This window comes from Vidua chalybeata, chromosome 10 (assembly GCF_026979565.1).
Source record: "Vidua chalybeata isolate OUT-0048 chromosome 10, bVidCha1 merged haplotype, whole genome shotgun sequence".
NCBI lineage: Eukaryota > Metazoa > Chordata > Aves > Passeriformes > Viduidae > Vidua > Vidua chalybeata.
The window spans coordinates 6,298,719-6,312,892 of record NC_071539.1 but is presented as its reverse complement, the minus strand read 5'-3'; positions in this window follow the sequence as shown (position 1 = coordinate 6,312,892).

Sequence of the window (14,174 nt, the reverse complement as noted above, 5' to 3'; positions counted from 1 at the left end):
AAAGTGCCTAAATCCTGTGGCTGTAAACTTTAGGGTTTCTGGGGCTGAGGCAAACCACATTGATGCAGCCAAATGCAGATAAAGCCTTTCTCAAAAATACCACATTGCCTCTGTCTACTCCAATATTAGTGCCTTTTTTGGCTGATCCTCTAACAGGTTGCTTAAAACATCCCTGACAGGAATTCCAAGGAATGCTCTCGTGTTTCTGAGGAGGATGATTTTAAGGGATGTGTGAGACAACCTCACAAGATGCTTTTATAGCAAGCAGTGCATGTCACACTGTGCTCAGGAAATATCCTCCTCACTTGAGTGCAAATACCAGATTAGGCAGGCCACTAAACACTCATTCCTTTTTCAAGGCTTCTCTTTCAGATGTTCCTCTGAAGGGATAATGGGAAAATCCCAGGCCTGGTAAGTTGAAGTGGGAAGAGCTTAATTTCTAAATCAAGACACAGGAAATTTTCACTTCTGACATCTCCACATTTCTGCTCTCCCTTGTTTGAGTGGTGTCCTTCAGTAAAGTGGTGCTGAGGGTGGTTCCTTAGGGCAGGGTCCATAGTGCATCCCAGTATTCCCATCTGAGATGCCCTCAACATGCAGGCTTAGCCCAGGGTGATCTGTGCTCATGCACCCACGGGGTGTGAAGCCAGCCTGGGCAAGTGTGGTCAGATCTGGTAGAAAAGACACAAACCCAGCAGAGCCCTGCTGGGAGTGCTGGGGCACTGGGGAAAGGGCAGCACTTTGGGGTTGTCACCTTGCAGTAAGTGAGGGCTGACTCCTGAGCCCTCACACATGTGAAATAGGGGAGCTGGAGCCTCTTGCTCTGAAGTGAAAACCTGTGTGCCTTCAAATTCCAGGATTTCAGAGGTGTTTGAAATCCAAATCAGGAGTTTAGTAGCTTAAGCCCTGTCCCTAACTGACATAAGTGAGAGTGCCTATATTCTTTACTAGTGTTGGTGTCATAAATATCTCCACTAAGTAGCAATTAAGCTGCTGGGATTTGGGCTGTATGCCATTATAACAGGTAATTATAAAAGAATTGGATTAATTGGTTCCTGAATTATTTATGTGGACATACATATTGCACATGAGATCAGTGTTAAAGAGGATACTGGCATGAAGAGAGGAAGTGGATGATGGATTGATTTATGCTATTTCTTTAGTTCTTATCCCTAAAATATTAGAAAGGTAGAAGTTTGTTTAAAACTATTCCCACATTAATGTGCATACATCACCTTATCAGCTTTTACAGAAATACACTCCCCAGATAAAGCCATTCTGGGTGCTTTTGTAGTCTCTCCAAGTCCCCACAAATAATAAGTGTTGAGAGTTCTCTCTTGTCAATACAATGAAGTCAATCTTCTGTCTGTTGCAGTATAATTTAGAGCTGGGGGAAATGACTGATTTCACAGATATTAACTTTATCGAATATACAAACAACAGATGTATTATAAGGGAAAGAAGGAATTTTGTGTGAGCAGCACAAAGAACTCCAGCAATCAGCAAATTCAATCTGCTTTTGACACTGCAGCATTCTCACAGTCTAACGGTGCTTGTCAGCTGTAAAAATAATATAATACAAAGAGGTGGCAAAGTGAAAACAAGACAGGCTATTTAGTATGCAAACAACCAAGAAACTTAGAGAGGATACATTTATAAAAACAGAGATTATGGTTTGAATTAAAGCTGTCATCTCTAAATTGATCTGTTGGTGTGATTCAGGGCACTACTTGATGGGGTCAAGAAGAAACAGCCTGAAAAGTAAAACACAGTGCTGAAGCTGGAAAAAGCCACTCTGAAAGGGCAGACTGGGAAAAATGTACCTGGACTTTGTGGTCCTTCCCTAGGGAGGCCAGACTGGCCGATGGGAGGGGTTACCTGGCATAAATGTATTAAGTGAATGTTTTATGGATCTCTCTTTTGCCATCCCTTTTGAAGATAGATGGAGAAACCATTTAATGCCCTAGCAGTGGGCTCAAACAGGGGATGTGGTGCATGCAAGGGCTGGCACCCTGGGGAGCCCACAGCCAGGGGAGATGGAAAACAAAATGTCAGAGAGAGGATCCTTCCCTTGTCAAAATGGTCTGCAGTGGCACTTCATGTGATGTGTGCAGGGAGCCAGGCTGCCTGCAGACTGGGTTTGTGAAAATTAAAATTTTCTGTCATTTTTTTGAGCCTGCATTGCATTGTAGCTGGTTGGCCTTGCCACTTGCGGGAGCTGTAACCAGGATTTCAAGCTTTGTGCATTTCTTAAAAGCAGGGCACAACCTGGGGTAGATGGGGAGAGGTTTTTGGTGTTCTCAGGAGGAAAAGACACAGGGGGAATATTTTGAGCCATGTCTTGCAGCATCAAAAACCAGAGTCTCAGCCCTTTCATAGGAGCTGAAATACTTGAAAATTTCATGTGAATGAAAGGTGAAGCCTGGAACAGCACAGTCTGAAGTTTCTTAGGTAGCAGTAACAGAGAGAGAAACAGAAATGCTGACAGACAGACTCTAACACGACGAGTTTTTCAGCTTGATTTAAAAGAGATGTCAATACAAGAAATCACCCACTCCTAATTACAACTTAGCACAGACTGAGTGGTTTGGTACAGCTTCAGAAGTGGAGATGGAAATGCCCAGTCCCCAGCCATGTGTGCTCTTGGTGATTCCACAGAGGTGACAACGATTCTTTTCCAGGCTCTAGCTTTTGATTGCCACAATTTTCCTTTGAGCTGTCACCCGGGTGCTGTTTCTTCAGTTTTACCTGCTCAGGCCCAGGTAAAGTCACAGGACCTGCAGAAAATAAAGCAAAGGCAGCCCCAAGGCTTTAGCATGGGCATTGTACACACACCATAACTGTGCTCAGCTCTTCACCCCAGGCCTCCAGAAGAGTGGGGCGTGGGCCAGGTAACAACAAAACAATGGATATTGCTGGGGCTGAAGTCAGTCTGCCTGCTGTGTGAAGAGCTGGTCCAAAACAGTCTGGAAGAGTTACCTTGTACTGTTAGTGTTGAAATCTCAGGTTTCTGGTAATTTGACAATTTTTAAAGGAGGACGTCAAAACAAATCGTTTTGACTCGCTTGTGTAAATTAATTTCATTTTGCCTTATTGAAATGCTTAATCTGTTTACTATTTTGCATAAGACAATATTTTAGGATGTTTTGACATTATCAAAATGAAATGGCTCGATATCATGGAAACAGAACATTTCTGTGACTTTGTCTCACAGGAAAGCTTGTTTTTCTCCTAATAGTGAATAAGAATATATTTTGAGATGTCAATATTTTCTCTGAAATTCATAAATTCAGCTTTCTGGAAAGCTTTTATTTTATAACACTCAACCTTGGTGAGACTTAAAGTTTCAAGTTGCCTCTCCTGGTGGAAAGCAGGAGAAGAGAAAGACAGGTTTAGGGTATGGGAATTCCTGGGTGTGACTGCTGGTGTGGAGTCCTTTTGTCACCTTCTCACCCACCCGTGAAAGGGAACATCACTGGTTATTCAGATCATCCTTGGGAGGCACTGAGAGAGGCATAGTGCTCCCCAAAAAGCAATTCTGAGGTAAGACACAGTTCAGGAGTACAGCTTGACCTTTGCCTAGTGTTGAGTCCTGTTGTCTTTGCACCCCTTTAGTCCCTGGTGATGCTGAATACCCCAGACCCCCCTGCTTGGGATCCTCCTTGGGGCTGTGAGCTTGGAGCATTCATGGCACCTCGCGGCGTGGTCTGGGATCACCCTCTTCCCTCCCAGCTGGCTACAGCAGAAAAGCTTAAGCAGACAGATAAAACCAAATGGTGTCTGCAGAGAAATGTAAATGTTTGTACAAGGCATCTGCAAAAGCAGGCTGATGGCTTCCCAACAGCTCCAGCTCGTGCCAATGCAGGGAGCAGGCAGCCTCTGGGCATATCCTGTGTCATCCCTGTGCTCTCCCAGGCTGGCAGCAGGGCACTGTGGTGACGTGTCTGTTCCCTCAGATGGGAGAGAGCTGCAAGGGAAAGGTTTGTGGCCAGCTTAACTCACGTACCAGAGTTTCACACAAGCCCCTGCAGCAGTCACCCATCATTCCACTGATGGAAACAACTACAGGTCCACTCATCCAGAATCGCAAATCCTGCACTGCTGTGGAACAACCCATGTGTGTCCAGGTTGTGGTGCTGGGAGGGCCTCTCAGATCAGCCTTGGGAGCCTTGGGGAATGGCTGAGAATTAAAGATGAGCTTCCAGTTTGCTTTTCAGCTCTCCTCGCCTTGAAAGCCAACAGGGCTGCATTGGCAAGTCCTTCAGTGGAGGATCTGACCCTTAGGCTGTGGAATTGGACAGTTCCAATTACTCACCATCGTTGGTGAGTAGCTTGAACCAGTATCTTTCACACTGTCTTTACTGAAGTGATTTAAGCACTGATCCAGCCGGGTGTGTCTCAGATGGTGTGTTGTGATTGTTCAATCTAAAATGGTTTCTTGTTTTGTTTGGCTTTGGTTTTGGTCAGGTTTTATTAAGTGGAAAAGTGGAAGGGATGGCAGCAGTCGGCAGCTCCGATGGGGAGGTGATGTCAGTGATTACTGCTCACACGTGTCTGCAGTGTTGAGGGTATCGCTGACTGTCTTTAATTGCTGGAAGAGCTCAGTTCCTGCACAGCAGGAGCTGAACACAAATGTCAGTGATGCTCATTTCTGCCTGCTCTTGTTCTGGGTGAGACAAAGTCCATTGGGAGCTAGGAACGGACATCACCCGGCTCAGTTCCCGTCACTCGGCTGGCAGCTGGCTCTCCAGGGGCTCACACAGTGACTCTCCAGAGGAGGTGCAGATGCCCAGCCCCGAATTCCCCCCCCGTGCCAGAGCCCACCGATGTGATGCTGGTCCCAGCCCAGCGCTGCAGCTCGCATGCACAGCCCAGCACCAGCTGAGCAGCTCAGCCACCGGGAAAAGTGTCTTATAAATGCGGTGCAGGTGGCATCGGCTCTCCCTGGAGTCTGCCTCGGGAGCCAAATCCTGCTTGCCCCGGTGACCGTCCTTGTGCGCGACAGTACACTGGGCGGCGCCGCGCTGTCCCCGGCCTGCACAGGTGTGAAAGGCAAGAAGGAGCATCAAAGAGTTCGATACCTTAGCCCGTAGTATCGTAAATAATAGAGTTATAGAGGGCGGTGAATAGGTGGCTGCCGGAAAGCTGCAGCTGCTCAGCGGCCGCGTGCGCGGGCTGCGGCCGTACGCACACCATTACGGGCTCCTTTTTTTGCCAGGCGAGGGAAGGCCCGGGCGTGTCCCGGCTCTTCGCAGGGGCGGGAATGCCGAATGGGCCCCGGGAATGCCGAACGGACCCCGGGAATGCCGAACCCCGGGAATGCCGAACGAACCCCGGGAATGCCGCGTGCCGGGCAGGGCGCGGAGCGGGGCCCGGTCCCCGCGCTGCAGTGGCCTCCCGGCGCCGCCAGGTGGCGCCCGCGCGCCGCTCCCGGCCCCGAGACCGCGCCGGGTGCATCCGGGACGGACGGACGGAATGATGGATGGACGGACGGACGGATGGATTGATTGATTGATGCCCCTTGTCACCGCTGAGTCCGTCTGAAGGTGCAGGCAGCCGCTGCCGAGCACGCGGCTCACGCTCATGTCTCACTCGTGAGCCTCCGAGCGAGAGCCGCCTCGGCCCATCCCGCAGCGCTGCTGCCGCTGCTTTGGCGGGCAACAGCACCAAAAAGAGCCTGGGAACCTTTTTATTGGATGGCTTGTTTGCAAATACTTATTCACAAATACTTATTTGCGAATAAGTACTCACTAGGGAGGCAGGCGTTGGGGTTTTCTTTCCGCATTCACTGAATATCTGCTTGAGAGCCCCGAGGAGAGGACATGGAAGCAGTTGCTCGTATAAGCTGGATCTAACTCAGGGAGAGGGGTACAAGGTCCCCAACAGGAGCTGAGCCCTTGCCGGACAGTGGCTTTCCCTCTGAAGGGTTATCCTGACCTAAGCAGCAATTCATCTTGCTGAGTATTCCCTGCACTTGTGTTGGAAACAAGGAGCTGGGCTGGTGGTACATGTTTCATCTTCAGGACTCACTTTTGGCTCTGGATTTTCATGTCTCCTCCCCTGCACTGAGAGGATCCTAGGGGAGCCAGCAGGGATGGTAGAGTTGAGAAAAGCTCACATTTTTTGGTAATGGGCATAGCTAGGAGGTGCTGATGGCCAAAAACCAGCATTGCCTTAGTCAGCAAAGGTGACATGAATCACCTGGTGCTCCTGGGAAGACAAGGTGGAAAGGGGAAACTTTTAGGAGAAGGGATGGCCTTGCCAAGGCATGGGATATCTTTTTGTCTCTTTGCCCCGAATCCAGCACTTTCTGGTGTCATCCATTCTGTGCAGATCATCTGCTGGGCAATCTCCAGGGGGCAAAGCCAGAACGAGGTATCACAGGGGAGACAGGCAAGAGATGGGGTGGTGTCACCCCTGAATGCCTTTCCCAGGAAAGAACCTCCTCATCCAAACTACCAGGGGCCAAGGGGATGTCTCCCTGACAAGCCTGTGGTGCCAGGGATGTGTGGGCACCCCGTGCTCCATCTGCAGCTGGGCAGAGCCTGGGCAATCTGGATGTGCTGGCACCTCCAGCCCTGCAGTTGTCACTTGTCCAAGTGCAGCAGGGGGAAAGGAGAACGAAACCATAGAGCACACAACAGTTCAGTGCAAGAGCCAAGTGTAAATCTCAGCAGCTCAAACTCTCAGTCCCAGCCTGTGACTTTCAGGAAATCTTTCCAAGTGCTGCTTCACAATGAAAAACTTTCTTGCAGTAGTTTTAGCTTGACTGGAAGAAACAGGTTTTACCTAGAAATTTTCTGGAAGAGAGGGCGAAAAAAAAATCCCTACTCTGTCTGTGAGATATTTCTAATCCCATGTCTATGGCATGTTGTGTATTAAAATTGCAGCTGAAATCTATCACTCATTTTTTGTACTGCCATGAAGGACTAGGGAGAAAGTGCAGAGAAAATTGTAGAACAACCATCTAAACACATAATGCTGCACCTGTGGCAAAAATTAACTGCAAAACCCCTACTCTCCCCACTTTCAAGTGGTTGTGATTGATCACTTCCAGCACCAAACTCAGTGTCCCAGTGCCTGACCTGCCATCCAGTGGGAGCATGAGGCTGCATGCCCAGTCAACAGCATGCCTTCATTTCTGTCTCAGCATGCTGCTCTGTGGAGATGAGCACTGTTTAGTACTTCAAAAAGAAAAAAAAATGTTAAAAAAATATAGCTAGATCATGTAAAAGTGGAAACCCAGCTCTGTTTTCCAAAGGGCCTGGAGAAAAGGCATGCCTAGCTGCCTCTAAATTAGATCATAAATTTTTCTGGCTGTTGGCAGCATCTCGGTGTTCACCCTGAAGGCAAAGATCTGAACAAATTATGTTTTGCTATCATGGGCCCCTTTACCTGTGCTGTGTTCCCACTAAAGCACGGGGAATGTCCCTGTGTGAGATGTGGGGGCTTTGGCAACCTGCAGGAATTGCTGTTCTTGGGAAGGCAGAGGGGCAAATAGTGAGGAAACCACTGCTCCCTGTGGGTGGTTTACAGCCTGTGGCACTTAACACTTGTTTGGTGAAATAAAACACTCTGGGGGGAGAGAAGGCAGGTCATGGGGTGTGTGTGCTGCAGTCTGGAATCACTCAAGGCGTGTTTTGCCAGATCTTTTATTCAATGAAATTCTTCGTAAACACGGTGAGTGCTGATGTTGGCATATCTGCTACATACCTACAGGTGTGCTCCTGCATCTCTCCCCATGTCAAAAGCATTTTCAGCTGCCTGAGGTGTGCTCTGGCAGTGTTGAGTGATTTTCCACACAGGGTTTCTCCTTGCCATGTTCATGCAGCTCTTGCCAAGGGTTTTGCATTGAAAGCAGGATCAGACCCTCAGGAAGCACAGTGTGACACTGGTGACAAAAGAGAAAAAAATGTGGATGCATTTGTGGTCCTGACTCTGAACTCTTCATTTGTTCCTCTAATTGATTGTTTGCTGCCCGTGTTTTCTGTAGCAAGGATGTTTCCTGAGCAGGAGGCTGTGACACTCGTGCCCTTGGCCAGTCTCAGCTCAATAAACTGCTTGAGTTCAGCAGCACGAGTCAGAGTGGGACAGGGACTCCCACAGACCCAGGTGGGGACATGCCTCCAGCTCCCGATGCTGCTGATCTCTGTGGAATTCAGGTAGGTTTGATTTTATTGGCTTCTGATGCTGCTGATGGAGAATGTTAAAAATTAAGGAGTCGGATGAACCCAAACTGGGCAAAATTGCATTTGTTTTTCTGTATTGAAGCCCTCACTGGACAATAGCAAATGTAATGAAATGTATCACACTCTTGGAAAATAATTTCTCCCTGCTCCAACATGCCCTCCTGCAAGGCAGAATCCTCAAAAGGCCTTTTCTGTAGAGTTCTGCCCCAGCCTGTTGCTTATCTCATGTAGCACATGAAACCTTGTCCTTACCAGCACAAACGTGTTGGAGAACTGACGTGAGAGGAGACCCCTGGGGAGGGATAAAGCAGTGTAGGGTTTTCAGGAGAACCTGTAGATAGCTGTGAAGCTCTGTTCCCTCTCAAACATGAGTTTGAGACTTAGTCTAGACTTAAGTTCTTGCCTGTTTAGTTGACCTGATTAAATAGTAATTTTGTCTCCCATTGAACACATAACCCAAAACTTCCTTCCCTCTGCCTTTTCATCCTTCCCCCAGGCAGCTGTGCCAGGTCTGTGTCCCCAGGGTTCTCACCAGACCCCTGCAGCAGCTCTGCTCTCACATATCCCTGTAGGACAGGTCCTGCTGTGCTTGTGCCTCCAAGTCCTGTCCTGGATCTGCTGGGAGCCATCTCTGTCCCAGAGAAATTTCCAGATGTAAAATGGTTGTGGCTCTGACATGTTACACAGGCTGGTAGACAAATGGGTCAATGTTATCTTTAAAACAGGGAGGGTGTGGAGTAACTTTGCCCCTCTGCCCTGCTCTGGGCAGGTGTGTGTAGGGGAAAGGGATGTTTTGGTTTTCTAGAGGAAGAGAAATCATTTTTGCAGTGCTTTGAGAGAGGCAAAGTAATACCTACTCAAACATCCCTAAGTAATCCCAAATAGTGCTGCTCTCTGAGTTTTTCCATTTGTTTTACATGGATGGGCTAGGGATTTTCACAACCAAACTTCAAAGGTTAAATGCAGTGAAGTCAGCAGGAAAATATATGTATTTAACCTTTGGCTGTGGCTAGGTAAACCACTTAATTTCACAAAGTTTGCACTGGAAAAGCCTGTATTTTATGATTGTCAGAAGGACATAAATTGAGTGTGGGCAGGAAGAGGAAAACAGGTCAGGAAAATGCTCTTCAGAGTTGGCTCTTGAGTGCTCTTCCCTGGTGTGACTATTTCCATGGCGATGATCATACAGGTAACCTGACCTTCTCCAGGACTGTGCTGTGGGGCAGCATCCTCAAAAAGCTGGACAGAGCATTGCACTAACACTGCAAATTTGCACTGCAAATGCACGGGACACAAACTCACCCTGCACAGGCTGTGGGGGCAGCAGAAGAGGGACCTGACTCCAGCCACAGTAGCTCTGGTCACCTCAGAGCAACCAGGCAGTAGCAGGGCTGGTTTTGGCTGTGCCACAACAACAATAAACTGGGCAGGTGGCATCCAAGTGGCTCTGCTGCTCTCGTGTCACCTGGTCTACCAGCTAACAATACCCCCATCATCAAAACTAGTCTGGTTGCTATAGTCACAATATTTTAGGCAAATCTCAGCTTTCATTAAAAAGGAAAGGGAAGGAAAGGTTAGGCTCTCATCTTCCTGAGCCAGAGAAAAGTTTAAAACATTAAGCAAACATGACCCTTCATTTCAAAGATCAGGAGTTAGGTCCTACCCAGAAAAGCACCATTCATCTGCACTTTGTTATTAAATGCTGTCCTTATTTATCGAGTGGGGTTTTTAAAATTATTTTAAAGGCTGCACCATGATGGTGGGCAACTGCTGCCAAGATTTTAATCACTGAAAATTGGCAGAACTCTGTAAACTGTTACACAATCAATGAAGGTGCTTCACAGCAGTTGGGAAGATCAAGATAGATATTGGATTAAACTTGCTAATTAGTGCTAAATACAAAATGCACGTGCACTGACCGCCTTGCTAGGTTTCCATATCAGGATCAAGACAAACTGAACTGTTATTCCTGGTTTTTTTTTTCCTACTTGCTGCCTGTGTGCTACTGAATTTTCCAAAATATCCACTGAGTTTGCATTGATTATACAGTTTCTTATGGTTACAAAATTTTTATTTGTTACGAAATTTATTATATTTTCTGACACTCGCTGACTGAACTCACAGGAAAAAAAGGTTCTTTTGTGCCTCTACCAAGTTTAATTTTGGGAAAAGTCTCTTCTGGGGACATGAGCAAGAATGTGATGATGTTGTTATGTCTGGGACCACACTTAAATGTCAGAATTTATAATGTTTAATGCCTACCTGGAGATTAGTTGTCATGTAATGCATTTTATTGTATTTATTGAGTAGCAAATTGGTGAAACACGTTGTGAGCCCTTGTGCTGCACAGTCTGCTGCCCCATGGCAGTGAGCAGGAGGGACAGACAAAGTGCATTGCTCTGGCACGTGGGATGTTTGGGCAGGACTCCTCGCAGGAGCAGAGCCCTGCAGGAGGCAGGTGGCTGGAGGAGGACCAGACCTGGCTCCCATTCATTCCTCGTGTGGCTACTTTGCTGAGCTTGGGGTTGTTGGGATGTGATTGCATCTGGGGAAATGGGGGGTGAATTTGTCATAAGTAGCAGGGGTAACTTCAGTTGGGAGTGTTGTGGTCCACAGAGGGATTTGTATGCCTGCAAAGGGGAGTTGATTTGCCAAATAGCCACTATTTATTAGCCTAAATCAGCTGCTTGAGACTAGGCAGGGCAAGCCAGCACTGAAGTGTCAAAAATACCTTTGCAGCTGTTGTACTGTTTTGTCTACAGCGTAATTTCCCTGTGCAGTGGAGGAATGCAGATGTACCTGGAGAGCAGGGAAGCTAAACCCATCCATGTTTAGGAGTCTCCTCACTGTACATTTTGGTACTTAATGTCTTTTTCAGCACTTCTACACCTGAATTCCCTCATCCATAATTCAGCCATGTTTTGAGGTGTTCTGTGATCCTGCACAACTTCTGCACATCACAGCCAGGGAAGGGACTGCAAGCAGGGGTTGTTTCTTCCACAGTGCTTAGAAAAATGAACCTGCACCCCAACCATGAGGGAAATTGCTTGGAACAATAATTCTGCTGGTGTTAACGACTGACCCTGCTGCTGACAGAGTTTTACACTGTTGTAACCAACAGCAAGGCTTGCTCTTTGCTCCTCTCTTGGCTGAGACCATTCCGCTCTGTTGCTGCAGGGAAGGGAAACTCTTCAGGAAGGTTGGCTCATCCAAGGACAACAATGATAGCCATAATATTTTCCTTGTCTTTTGTTGGCAGGAAGGAAGGGGGAGGATGTGATATTTTTTTTTTTAAGCAATACCTTCTTAAGTGGGGAAGTATGACTGAAAAAGTGAATTAAGTTTACCATGAGCAAGTTGGAGTTTATTATTGAAGTTGATTAGTTTTATTCTTTCAGCTTTTTGGAGCATGTGTTTCAGTGGTAAGGAGTAAGCAGGAATGCTTACTTGATTAGAACCAGCAATCAAGGCCAGAGGGTGGTCTCTTTTGCTTGGTTCTTCTTAAAAACAGAGTAATTTCTTTGATATCCTCTCACGGACAGACGGTATTAGTTACATCATTTAAGGCATTCTTCTGTCTCCTGGGTTGTTTCTAATGATGTGATGATTTTTTCCTGGCTTATTTACTTCTTTTGCTTCATAAAGTGTATTCTTGCCCTCTAAATGGAAAGAAGCTCTGAAAATAGCTGGCTCTGGCTTTGCTGGGAAATCTGTGGTGATTAGAAGATGACCAGTCTAGTTAGGTGACAATTATTCTTCTCCTGAACTAATCCCAGTCTGTCAAGGCTGAATTTCTGGTTACACAAAGACAGCTGACCCCAGAAAAGTGCCTGTGAGGCAAAATCCTGAGAAGACCTCCCTCACATTCATTCCATGCAATATTACCATCATCTTCCAGTTTGTCTGTAAAAAAACAGCATCAGGTCTGGATCAGGAGTGGCTGTGCAGGAGCTGAATGGTGCCTCAGGGAGGTTGGGGGTACTGAATATCTGCTGGGGGCAAGTGCAGACCCCACCCAGGATGTCAGCAGAGATGAGATGTATTTGGTGCAGCTGAAGGAGCTGAGAGGGAGGTGTGACTCAGGTGTGCCTGCATCTGGTGACTGCAGCAGTGCCCTGCCACGCTGTGCTGGTTTGGAAGTTGATCCTGTCAGTGGGATGCCCCAGCCTTCTGCAGGCAAGTGAGGATAGATTGTCCATGGGATTCCTGCATGTGATTCTTATTTAAAGGACAATTTCCCACCATTTTTATGTGGGAGCAGCAGAAACCAGAGATCTCTTCTGTCTTGAGCTAACCCCTCTGGACTAGCTGTAACACTTAGATTATTTCAGGTTGTCGTCATTATGTCCCTTCATGTAAAGTGCTTTAGGAACAATTTGGCCAAGGCAGCAGGGATACTTCTGTGTAAATATGTCATGAGAATCAGCCTTTTAATGTTAATAAAAAGGCAGGATGTCAATTTAAGCTCTCATCTACCCAAAGCATCTGAGGTCTGCTGATTTATGGAGTACTGTAAATTGCAATCATATAAGCCTGTAACACTCTGGCAGCTATTTAAATAGCAAAACTTTCTTCCAAAAACATGATATATGGAAGGTATAAAAGTTTTAAAGCAGGAGCCTGCTTTAATAGGGAAAGAGTATTAGCTTTCATTTACTGACAAGAATGAGCTGATTTTCCTTACAAGAAATGCTCCTTCCATAACCACCCCATGCTTCGTATTAATCAAGTCATTGCTTTTCTGCTGCCAAGATCCTGAGCAAGATTTGCTTGTGGGGGTGTTGGGAAAGGTTAATATTCTCTGAATACTTGGTGACAGAGCTGAGCAGTCAGGGCATGGATTGAATTTCTGGTCCCCAGTAAAATCAAAGGCCAAACACTCATTTGCTGGTGAAGCCAAACGAGGTTTCGTGACCAGGAGGGAAATGGAAGAATGACAAAATAAATCAAGCTGAAGTGTCAGTCTGCAGCGGGAAGGTCCAAGGGCCAAATGTCACTCTCAGCACTCTGCCATTCACCATGGATGTTCTCACAAATCCTGCCTTCCACCAGACATTTCCCCTGGCTCCCGTGGGAGGGGGTGCCAGCAGGCAGAGTGCAAGTGCCTGCCACTTTTAGGTGCATTAGATTGGCACTTCTGAGATGATAAAAGACACAGGAGTCTCATGAGAAGGGAATAGGGGATTTGAGCAGTCTGGAAAACTCGCTCGTGGTGGCGCAGAAACCTTTGTTTGTGAGTAAGCTGAAGTCTTCAGCATTTAAAACAGCTCTTACCTTGCAGACCACAAGGAAGTGACTGCTCATAGACATCCATGTTCCAGGAGCAAGGAGCAATAGCAGAGCACAGGGCAGAAAGGTGCACTGATGTGATTTTACTGTCAGAAACCAGTTGCATATCAGAACAAGAAAGATACTGGTTTGCTATGTAACAAATATCATATATAATAAAAGTATTTACACAGAAATAGCTACAATCTGGTTCTTGCTCTTTAACATGTCACAGTAATTAACCCTAATAAAGAGGCTGTTAGAAATAAGATTGTACTGTCCAGCTGGGATCTCTACTGGTTCTCTAGGGTACCTTAGGAAGATAAATATCCTGTATAAAAGGGCATTACTCTTGTTATTTTACAGATGTCCTACAAGTGACTGGCCCAAAACTACACAGACCTTTGTGACAAAAAGAGACTTAGAAACATGGAATAGAGAGGAGCATGGGGAGCACTCTGTTCTTAATGAGGCCAGTTTGGTAATGAAGGTAACTAATTCTTGGTTGTGGTACCCCAAGGGGAGTGCTGGTGTTTGGCTTTTGTAAACTCCCTGGTGGGAAGGAGCATGGAGTGGCACCTCTTCTCCTAAGGAAGGTCATGGGGCTTCTTGCTTTCAGTATTGACAACAGGCTGGAAGGGAGAGATGAAAATCCTGCATTTAGATAGAAGTCTAGCCCTGGACATTTAACTAAATTGTGTCGTTTGAGAACAAATA